This window comes from Candoia aspera, chromosome 1 (assembly GCF_035149785.1).
Source record: "Candoia aspera isolate rCanAsp1 chromosome 1, rCanAsp1.hap2, whole genome shotgun sequence".
Taxonomy (NCBI): domain Eukaryota; kingdom Metazoa; phylum Chordata; class Lepidosauria; order Squamata; family Boidae; genus Candoia; species Candoia aspera.
The window spans coordinates 83,913,800-83,925,913 of NC_086153.1; positions in this window are offsets into that span (position 1 = coordinate 83,913,800).

Below are 12,114 nucleotides of genomic sequence, written 5' to 3' on the forward strand. Positions count from 1 at the left end.
AGCTGAGAATGAAAAAAGCGTGCCAAATGCAAACTAAAACCCTCGGTACGAATGAGATCCCTCCCCCAGTAGAATCTTCCCAAGCTCACAATCCCGGGTGCTCCTAACGGCTTCTGATGGTCCACGGGAAAAGTCCTTGAGCAGAGAACACAACCCAAACACATTCCATTGTAATGAACACAGATACAGAGCTTGGCACAAGGTTTCACAGCAGCTCCCTCCCAAACAGAAACACGTGTCAGCACCATGGCATGTGAAACGTTACGATGTACAGTGCACATTGAAACAGTGAACATGACACACACCCAGAGTTATCTATTATCTATTATCTGTCTTTCAAATTACAATAAATCTACCTTCAAGGTGTAATTCACCTTGCTAAGTCACGTTACTCAAAAAAGCACTTTGTGAAGGCAAGATACCTCATCTCAGCAAAGCATCAAGGCCGGTCTGAACATAGGCCCACAGATGCTGTCCCAATAGTTTCTCATTTATTGGGGCAGCATAAACCATCTTGACTGAGTAATCACACTGGAGAGCTAATTTTGACTTTACAGAATATTGCTTGAAATGATAATGCAAACTATAAAGTTCAGATCAGAGATAATGGAACAAAGGTTGCTTCCAAAGCTCTTCAGAGTTGCAATAAGGGAACTAATACCTCCTGTCCGAATTCAAACTCCAGAGCGTGCTATGTTTCGCTAACAGGTCAAAGTGACAGTTGCTTTGATGAGGTTCAGTGTCTTTTGACCTCCAGGTGTTCTTTCACAGCTGAGATTCTTCAGGGTCATTCTAACAAGTCATAAGCTGTCAATAAAACCAACGTACTACAGACATGAAAATGGAACAAACAGTACAAAATTTAGCTTGGATGCTTAAGCAAAACAACTGGTACATCAAAAGCACATCGGACAGCACAAATTCTGTATAAACAAGCGAATATAAAAGCTGCATTTTTCTGATTGGTTGTATAATCCAGCTAGGAGAATTCATTACCTATTTCTATTCAATTTCTATTCAATAATTTAATTATTTTGGCCAGTTCCACAATCAGATAAGAAAACATCAAAATTTCATTACATCCTCCATTCAGTCCTTCACCAATATTATATTATAGTGAGGAGTCTATACAGAAAAATTCTTAGAGACCAGGTTTGAGTGTAATCACTACTTATGTGATTGTCAATTAGGAACTGTCAATTAGGAACAAGAAAATATATCGAAGCGAATATTGTTAGCTCAGTGTTGAACTGTGGAGTCCTTGGTGCTCTCTGACCCTTGTTGTTTTCTTGCACACGTTTCATTGCCAGACTAGGCAACATCTTCAGTGTGAAGATAGAGTGGACCTTGCTCTCTGTTTATATACCATGGTTTGTCCAGCTAGTGTTGGTGGAGGTGTTGTTTTCTCCTTGGGAGTTCCTTCATTGGACTGTTTGCTACTTGGTTGATTGACTGAGTTAATAGTTCCTTGATTAGGGTATATTGTGCTGTTTGATTGTTCATCTGATGTTGATCCTAGTGTTAATCTTTGAATATCTGGGTATTGATTGTTGGCAAGGATGTGTTCTGGTCTTTTGTCTCTTTTGAATGGTATGTAAATGTTATTTACTTCTATGTGCCTGTTGATGGCTGTTTTGTCTGAGTGCCAAGCTTCCAGGAATTCTCTAGAGGTTTTGATTGGCAGGCATTCATTTGACTGGCAGGTATTCATGCAGAAAGAACAGCTGTTCTTTGGTTGAAGTTTGCCTTCCTGAAAATTTCTCCCATTTGCGTGCTTTCTGGAGCATTTGATGCCCATATGTGGTACCAATTGAAGTGAATATTTGTAGCTCAGGGTTGAACTGTGGAGTCCTTGGAGCTCTCTGAGCCTTGTTGTTTTCTTGCAGACGTTTCATTGCCAGACTAGAAAGCATCTTCATCATCCCTAATCCTAACTATGAACTCAGGCAATCAATCAAGCAGCAAACAACAGCCCAATCAAGGAACTCCCAAGGAGAGAACAACACCCCCACCAACACAAGCGGGGCAAGCCACGGTATATAACCTGAGAGCAAGGCCCACTCCCTCTTTGCACTAATGATGTTGCCTAGTCTGGCAATGAAACGTCTGCCAGAAAACAACAAGGCTCAGAGAGCCCCAAGGACTCCACAAGAAAATATATTACTATCATCATCATCATCATCATCATCATCATCATCATCATCATCATCATTGTAGGTAAATATGGAGTCATTGCATGCTGAAGCCTTCATGAATGTTGTGGATGAATTCTTCTGCCCTCTTCTTCTCTTAGGTAGAAAATAACAACAAACAAGGATGCTTGGCAGATTAATCTGAAAATAATAAGATGTTGCTTTAGAAGTCTGTTTACCAGAAGGACAGCTGATTGTGTCAAATAAATATAAAATAAAATAAAATGAGACTATATTTCCACAAATATATATTTCTGATTTGTGCTTCTTGATTTTCTAATACTGCAAATTCATTTTTCAGAGACAGACAGATTGGTATCGAATTCTGCCTGGTAAGGTTTGCCACTTTCTTCCAAAAGGATGAAATTACTATTCATGCTCCTCTAAGTAACATATTGATTAATGCCCAGTACATTCAAGAGAGAAGCAGTGTACCAAAGAACTGAATATTTTGCCACTTACAGTAATATTAATTTCTAACATTGCTTCAAAAAATATCTTAGTGCATAGGCAAGAAAGTTGCATGTCCAGAAATGTACCAGGACCCCCCAAAATAGAAGGCAATGTTTGATATAACTTGACGAGTGTTATACAGGAAAATATAAAATGCTGTGTCCCAAGAATGTTCCAGTGATCCACAAAACATGGTAATCCAACTACTGAAAGAGCAATTTCCCCAAAGTGATTTTATGTAGTTATTTAATCAATATATGTGGCCACCTATCTCAGTAAATGACTCTGGGCAGCTAACAATATTAAAACAAAAGTAAAAAAAAACCAGATACATGTACAAAAATTAAAATAAGCTACAGCTGAGAAAAAACCACAACTACCAGGCGCATAGCTAGAAGCCAGGTCCCAGGCCTGAGCACAGAACCAGGTCTTTAAGGCTTTATGAAAGGCTGGCAGGTTTGGGTCCAATCTGACTTCTGGTGGGAGGATGTTCCAGAGGGCAGGCGCTTCAGCAGAAAAGGGTTGACTTCTGGGCCCTGCCTGCTGACATCCTTGCCCCATGGGCCTGAACCATGCCCCTCCTGCTGAATTGAAAAGGACAGGGAGAGACAACCAGGAGAGACAGTCCCTCAAGTAACCAGAACAGGTAGTGATTACATCAAACCACTTTCAGTTCTGGAATCATCACTTCTAGAAAAATGACACACTGCCCCTGAAAAGGCCAGATTGGTCTGGAAAGAAAACAAAGTTTTAGTGAAGAGTAGAATGTCCTGATAGCAGAACACAGAGTTTTGCATATAATTAGCATTAAGTGCCATTTATGCGATCATTGTAATGCTGTTTCCCAGAATGGAGCTGAAGGTATTTTTATTGGCTGTTGATTCCAGAGCCTTTTCCATTAAGGGGCAGAGAATAGCAAGAGATCATCCAGCTTTGCAGATGATGAACTTTAATTTGAGAGAGCCAGTTTGGTGTAGTGGTTAAGGAAGGCGTCAGCTTAGAAACCAGGAGACGGTGAGTTGTAGTCCTTCCTTAGGCACAAAGCCAGCTGGGTGACCTTGGGCCAGTCATTCTTTCTCAGCCCTAGGAAGCAGGCAATGGCAAACCACTTCTGAAATCTTGCCAAGAAAACTGCAGGGACTTGTCCAGGCAGTCGCCAGGAATTAACACTGACTCGAAGATACATACGCACACATACACACAACCACAAGAGATCATGTAGCTTCGTAGATGATCAACTTTAATCTATGCTAAATCATGTATCCATAAACCATTAATACATTTCTGAAATTAGATCCTTAAGATAATTATTTTGAAAGTGTACTAAATTTACAAATATATTTTGAGATCTTGCAACATATTAAGTATGGCCTGGCATAGGGATGTTTGGTACAGGAATTGATAATAAAGGAATAAAGTAACAATTTGTATTGATGGAAGGCAATTCCAACACAATCCATGATTATGTGTGCTGTATATATGACATTCTGCTAGATAGAGACTGAGCTTGGGAACTTCTATTCAGTTTCCCTAGACTTTCTATAGTTAACTATCATAGAAATCCAGGACATTTGTTCTGCTTGATAAATGTTTTGAAAAGAGATTGTCAGGATTTAAGTTCATCATTTGGAGGGCTAATGAGTATAGACTGAAATAGGAAAAAGTGGAAAAAATTAACAATTTTAAACTATAATAATGCACTCAAGAATAATATATTTAATTTTTTCCATTTGCCTAAAACTGATTTTATTTTTTTTCACAAGTGGATTATAATTTCTCAGCACGAATTCTCCAAGCAATTTTGCAATTAGTGCCCCAATATATTTGAGAAAAGAAATTTGAATTGCATTCCTGAAAGCTTAAGAACAAAAGACAATGTATGAATAGCGTATGAATGTGGTAGAATCAAAGATGGTTTGCAAAGATAGAGAGGTATAGAGAGATATAGAGAATGGTGTTCAGGTAACATATGTTTGACAGCCAGTCTGGTGTAGTGGTTAAGACACCAGGCTAGAAACCAGGAGACCCTGGGTTCTAGTCCCCCCTTAGACACAAAGCCAGCTGGGTGACCTTGGGACAGTCACTCCCTCTCAGCCCTAAGAAGGAGGCAATGGCAAACCACTTCCAAAAAACCTTCCCAAGAAAACTGCATATATTTAGCTATATTTCCTTTCCTTATCTAGCCTTCAATTTCTTTAGCTTACTATTTGTTATTCCCTTTCTGCACTTTGCATAGCGTTGCATATCACAAAAGGAAATACTATGATCGGTATATAAGTATGTACCCTGAAAGTTTTTGAAATTGTTACTTCAGACTTGTTGACACTAAGAAGTGGAAAAGATACAATTGGTTGTTTATTTTTCATCAAGCCTGCTAGTTCCTGAAATAAAAGTAGAATAGCTTTTCCTGAGTTAGAAATAAAAATCAAAATGTCATCCCCAAAAGAGGTCAATCTTATATTCAATGCAAATATTGCAACTACCTAGTAATGTGATTTCAGATTATCTTTGTTAGTTGTTCAGTGGCAGCTGCAAAGAGGAACAGAGAAAGAGAACATCCAGGCCTCATGCTTCTCCTCAAAGCAATAATTTGAAACTCTGAATATTTATTCTCAGTGTTGGTGAACTTTTATAGGACTGTTTTAAGATTGAAATAAATTATCCCCCAAACCTATTCTTCAAAGTAATTTAAAAAGATAATACCATCCCACTATTCTTCTAAGGAGAGAAGAGCTGCAGGGAATCTTACTGTGTTGGAGTAATGAGCGACATCAAATGATCATCTGACTGAATCTACCATCTGCTGATTCAGCATGAAAACTCATTGCCAGTGCAAAGTAATTAATTGATTCTCTGTGCGGGAACTGATGTAAACATTTCAAAAGTGTGTGTTAATACTGGTCTATAGGAGTCCAAGAACCCTAGATCACTCCTGAGCTTATGTAGAAGTTTATCAAGTTCCCAACCTCGACCTAGTAGAGGATTGTGAAATAACAGTTTTAAATGAGGTGTAACTACATCTTTAAGTGTTTGTAGTACTCAGTAGTAAACCTACTTGTGGTTATTATTTTCCATCTCTAAGACTTTTAATTATAGCAATTGCTCATTTGGCTATTAGATTGGTCAAAGATGACTAGTTCTGTGTTCAATTTGATTAAGAAAGCCATCAATCTTTCTAAAGTCATTAAAAGTAGAGCTATATAACTGGGACGAAAAAAGTTTCTAAAATGTTTTGTTGAGGAACTAAACAATTTCTGGTGCTACATGGGAGGGGTTTTTTTTCAGTTTGCCTTTTAATTTTTTTCAAGGATCTGGCTAATAGTTTTCTCTCAGTAGGAACATTTAAGATGATTTCAAAATGTTTATATTTGATTTATTTCTAGTTCTGTTTACTTGGAAGCAATTTTGCAACAACAAAAAGAAATACTCCTGCTGCACGCATGAGTAGAAGTGGAATAGTCAGTGTCTTTGATTATATTCTGTCTGGTTGATTCATTTAGGTTTTGGGGCCTTGCAGTGTTTTATACAAAAAGCCACTCTGAAAAAGCTTTTAACATGTCCCGCAGAAGAGCCGGTAGACAATCAGGAGAGGAATTTTCTTGATTAAAAATAAAGCTCTCCTTTATATTACATGCAATATGCAATTCACTAAGAAAAAAATACTCCATAATATGTTCCAGGTGTGCAATCTTGTACATTGAACAAATGAAAAAGAAGGATGTGACTGAGGTTTTAAATGACTACAAACACTGCTTTTTAAAAATAAATAAATACATAAATGGCAATTCCATGCTTGCCAACATTGCAAACTCAAATATAGGGACACGGTATATCAATGTGCCTCACACAGCACAACGAACAACATTTTATCCTCCTCCCCCTCCCAACCAGCATATACTTTGTCTCTTGAACCCTTAAATCAGGGGTTCTCAAACTGTGGATCACAATTCCCTGTAGCATTGTGAGCAAATTTGAACAGGGTTGCTATGAACTTGCTATGAGGTTGTCTAAGCAAAGTAGAGAGAAAGATATGGTCTGACAGGCCTCCAGCTATATCTGCACATGTCTCACGGCCTGCTCTTCCTACCTACCTGGTACATGCCCTCTAGCCTGGGTCCACACTGGTAAATTGACTGATTATGTGCCATCAAGTTGATGTTGACTCTTAGCAACCACATAAATAGATTTTCTCCCTAATGATCTGTCCCTAACCAGGTCTTTCACGTCTTCCAGTGGTGCACTTGCTACCACTGTAACTGAGTCCATACAACTTGCTGCTGGTCGTCCTCTTCTTCTCTTTCCTTCCACCATTTCCCAGCATTGCATATTCTTCTCCACAGAGCTAGATGTCCTGTTCAGACTAGAGGCGACCAGGGAGATTAGATCTCAAAATACTCTTTATTAAATAATTATTTACAATAAATAAGTCCTTTGAATTGAGAAAGAACTGGGTTCTATAAAGACCAACTGGGCAGCGGCAAGGCAACTGGCAAGATTGCAGGAGGAGACTGCAACAAGGCAGCAGAACAGGACTCTCCAATGGAGACTGGGAGGCTGGAAGAGACTGGAGTGCAAGGTGCTACTGAAGCTGAAGACAACAGATCTCGAACAGAAACACTACTCAAATCAAGCTGATGCTGAAACACCAGATGGGGCTGACTGGAGCCCCTTGAACTCTTCTGAGGACTAAGGACCAGACTGGAGTGGACTTGATGACTCAGGCTGGACTGGATACTGGGAACTGGAGGCTTGAAGCAAGGCTGAGAACTCAGAACAAGGCTGGACTCGGCTGGAAGCCCTGGACTAGACTGGATACTCTGGACTAGGAACTTGGAGCAAGGCTGAGAACTCAGAGCAAGGCTAGACTCAGCTGGAAGCCCTGAACTAGGCTGGATTCACTGGACTAGGAACTAGGAGCAAGGCTGGGAATTTGGAGCAAGGCTTGACTTGGCTGGAAGCCCCGGACTAGGCAGCAATTCGATTTCACAACAAGATAGATTTCACAACAAGATAGATGTGAAACTCCTGAGCAAGGTCAAGCACTCAAAGCATGGTTAAACTGGACCGAAGATCCACTGGAAGGCTGGAGGTCAAAGGCACACCGAAGCGGCATGGGAGACCTGGAGCTAACCGGCAATCAAGAAATGTTGCAAGGCTGCACCAGAGACTTGGGGTGGAACTGCAGACTGGAGGCACAACAAGGCTGGACTGGAGACGCTGGACTCGGCTGGAATCCCAAAACAGGGTGAGAAGCGTGCCTGGAATGCACATAAGATGACCACAGAGAGCCAAGGGTGGATGCAAGGCTGAGGGTGCTGGGGTCGGCGATAAGAGGATCCTCAATGGCAGCAGAAGCAGGATTTAAGTCTTCTTCAGTGGAGATCAATGGCACTGATTCCTCTTCGGTAACAGACGCTGTCTCCAAAGCTGGTAGGGACTCTTCTGCAGATGCTGCAGGCTTGTAGGATCGGTTGTCTCTGGCAGCTTCCTCTTTGTGCATCTGCCTTTTATGCCAATCCTTCACCTGCCTGGACCCTTCTGCAGCCAATTGGGCTGCCTTCTCCTTCGCATGCTTTTCTGCCCATCGTTGGCGCTGATTGGAGGATTCAAATCCCCACATGGTAAAGGGAAGCAGATAAATATGACCTTGTGGCTTTCTGGCTTCCTGTTCAAAGACTAGCACTTGGTAGAGCAGGCCTTGGAAAAGATATTCAAATGCTGTGATGGGTCTATACCTACAGTACAAAGATCAGAATTGTGCAAGCAATGGTATTCCCTGTGACACTATGGAAGTAAAAGTTGGACTTGAAGAAGCAGGATAGGAAGAGTATTGATGCTTTTGAACTTTGGTTTTGGAGGACACCTGCAAATAACATGGACAGTCAAGAAAATAAACCAATGGATCATTGAACAAATCAACCCAGAGTTCTCACTTGAGGGACAAAAGACCAGGCACCCATTATCCTACTTTGGATACATTATGCAAAGACCTAGTATGAGAATCAAGCCTGCCTCTGACTCAGAAATTGAAACCCCTTCTGAGGGGTCCCACGCTGCTGACTCATCTGCAAGTTTAGCTTTCCCGGTTTCAGCCCAGTAAGTTTCTATTTCCTTCTCCGACTCAGAAAGGGTTTCAATTTCTGAGTCAGAGGCAGGCTTGATTCTCATACTAGGTCTTTGCATAATGTGTCCGAAGTAGGATAATGGGTGCCTGGTCTTTTGTCCCTCAAGTGAGAACTCTGGGTTGATTTGTTCAATGATCCATTGGTTTATTTTCTTGACTGTCCATGTTATTTGCAGGTGTCCTCCAAAACCAAAGTTCAAAAGCATCAATACTCTTCCTATCCTGCTTCTTCAAGTCCAACTTTTACTTCCATAGTGTCACAGGGAATACCATTGCTTGCACAATTCTGATCTTTGTACTGTAGGTATAGACCCATCACAGCATTTGAATATCTTTTCCAAGGCCTTCATGGCTGCTCTACCAAGTGCTAGTCTATGAACAAGAAGCCAGAAAGCCACAAGGTCATATTTATCTGCTTCCCTTTACCATATGGGGGCAGTTGTATGGAGACCACAGAGGTAGAGAAAAGAACTGGTTTCAGCAAATTATCTTGGTAACAGAGTCAAAGGAGGCTGTCCAAGCAGGAAGGAGAGCCAGGCACAATATTGGCCCAATAGTGTGTAATTTACTCCCCACACTGGGTGATTGTTTTCATTGGCTGAGATTCTAAAGTGGTATCCTGTTCTAAGCCTAGTTTTCAGGGGATATCAAACATCTACCATTTGGGGAAAAGAATAAACGTATGCTTATACTCATTCCTGTTCTCCTGAACCACATCGTTTAAGTCTCAGGTCAAAAACCTCCAGAATGGTGCTTCCCTCTCCGCCACATCCATGTATCCCTGTATTTTTCCAGTATGAAATGTATTTTCCAGTATTTTTCCAGTATGAAATGAGCTTCTAACATGATTCTAATATAGTATTTTTCTCTGGTCAAGGATTTGACTCAAAGTGAGTCAACAGTTGGTGGAGCCAATTGTATACTCAGCTTCTATGGCGGACAGAGCCACAGTAGGCCCTAATTGCTAGCCCAGTTAACAGTCCCCTCTAAAATTGGGAAATGTGTTTTATTGTAGACTCATGATCTTTCTTATCATTGGTCCTGTGCTTATCAACCCAGCCAGTCAGCTTTAGACTTGATGATGCAGGTAACTTCAGCTTCATAGCCATTGTTCCTTTAGCATCACTTTCTTCACTGCAGTTTGGGATGGGGCTGGAGTCTGACTGCTGCTGAGATGTCTGGTCTCAACATGGTTGCTATGCACAGTAGCTTCCCTATGACCTTTCAGTAGTGATTATTGTTTGCCAGTGTATTCTAGGCCTCTGAGTTTTCCCCTTCCTAGGAATCCACAGCCATGGGGATCTTTGCTTCCTTGACGTCTTCCATTCTGAAATGACTCAGTATATCATGCTCCTTTGGTTGAATAGTAAACTTCTGCTTCCTCTCTCTCTGTTTGCATTCTGAGCTGGTATGTAATTTATCCTACCTTGATCTCAAAGTTTTCACTAGGACGCTGGGTGATTTCATCTCCATCATCCTTCTGATTATAGTAAATCATCTATGAATATCAAAGCATAGACTGTTCTGTCTATCATCTTGAAATGTAAGCACGGTCAGTCTTACTTCCTGAAAAAATAGTTTCTATCAAAACTTGGTTAACTTTTTCATTCCAAGCTATAACTACCTGTTTTAGTACACAAATGCTTTTTTGCGATGTGCAGATTTAATCTGCCCCACCTGGATCTATTGATTTTGGAGTTTGCTCCATATATTGTTCACTATTACCATGATACAGGAAGATTGTTTTCACATCTAGGTGCTTCACATGAATTTCTTTACTTGCTGCAATACAAAGTAGGTTCCTTACTGTGTTTCAGACTTAAAGACTGGGGTGAATGTCTTTTCATAATCCTTTCCAGCCAGATTTCTGTGAATATCCTTTGGCTACTAGTCTGGCTTTATAGCATTCATCTTCCTAATTTATTAACTGTACTTAACTTTAAATATCCATTTGTATCCAACTGCCTTCCAGTCTCATGGTAGTTAGATGAATGTCAGTTTTGATTTCCCTGAAGTGATTCCATGACTTCTTGGAATGACCTTGCATTCCTGTCTCTCATCTAAGGCATTTAAAAGAGGACTACAGGATTCTGGTAAAAAACACAGCAGCAAGGCAGCTGTATGCCACTTGCTTTCCCTCTCCCATGCTTCTGAGTGGTTTTACAGCTCTCAGCATTAAATCAACATGAACCAGCATTGCTTGGGATTTTTGCAACCTCATTCCATACAGCTTCCATCCTAGATTCAATTTACTGTTCAAATTAGCCTGTTCAAATAACCTCTGTAGGGAGGTCTACATTCCTTTGGCCATTTGTTCTCTTCTTACATTAATTAACCAGCTCTTTTCCATGGCTAAACTGATTCTAGCTCTAGGTTTCCTGTGTCTTTTGTCCTAAGCTGGCGGGGCGCTCGCTTTGAAGGCAGAAGCCATGGGCACAGTGGAGAGAAACGAGTGGAGCATGGCCTAATGATGTACACATACAAAGCTGGATTGCTGGCAGCACTCCCTAGCATTTTGCCCAGGCAAGCTGGCAGCCAGATTGTCCAAGCAAAGCCCAGAATGAGTTCTGGCAGGGCTCCAAGTTTGGGTGCACAAGCCTCATGATCTGCACACCCACAGCTCTATCACCCACGGCCAGGTTCATTCTCATTCTGCCTGCACAAGCTGGTAACAAAATCAGTTGCTGCAATAATAGGGAAGAAAAAACTAGGGTGGCTGTCTTAAAAACAAAAGCCAGATTTCAGGAATGATGTAAAATGAATATGAATGATAATGTGTGTGTGTGTGTGTGTTTATTTCCAATGATTTTTGGTTTGTTTCCAATGAAGATGTTTTAGTTTATAAGGTTGCAAGGTTTTATTGTTTTAGATTGTTCTTATTCTTATTTAGATTTAATATATAATTATTAAATTATATATTTAATTATATTTAAATATAATTATTAAATTATATTTAAATATAATTAAATTATTATATTATTTAATGTATAGCTGCCAACTCCAATGGACTCTGGGCAGCCTACGAAACACAATACTAAATCAAAACAATTAAAAACATTAACAAACAAAACAGCCCAAATGAAAAAAAAATGATTAAAACAAAGCTTTTTAACTATTGCAATCCAACAGCCCCCGCCCCAACATATCAACCCCAAGCCTGAGACCAAAGCCAGGTCTTAAGTGCTTTTTGGAACCCCAGGAGAGAAGGCGCCATCCATATCTCTGAGGGGCTGTTGTTCCAGAGGGTGGGGGCTGCAACAGAGAAGGCTCACTTCTGTCAGAGGTTTGTCTGGGCCTTTTCCTCTGTCATGGGTTGTAAAGAAGGGAGGGGGGAGACTTGACTGA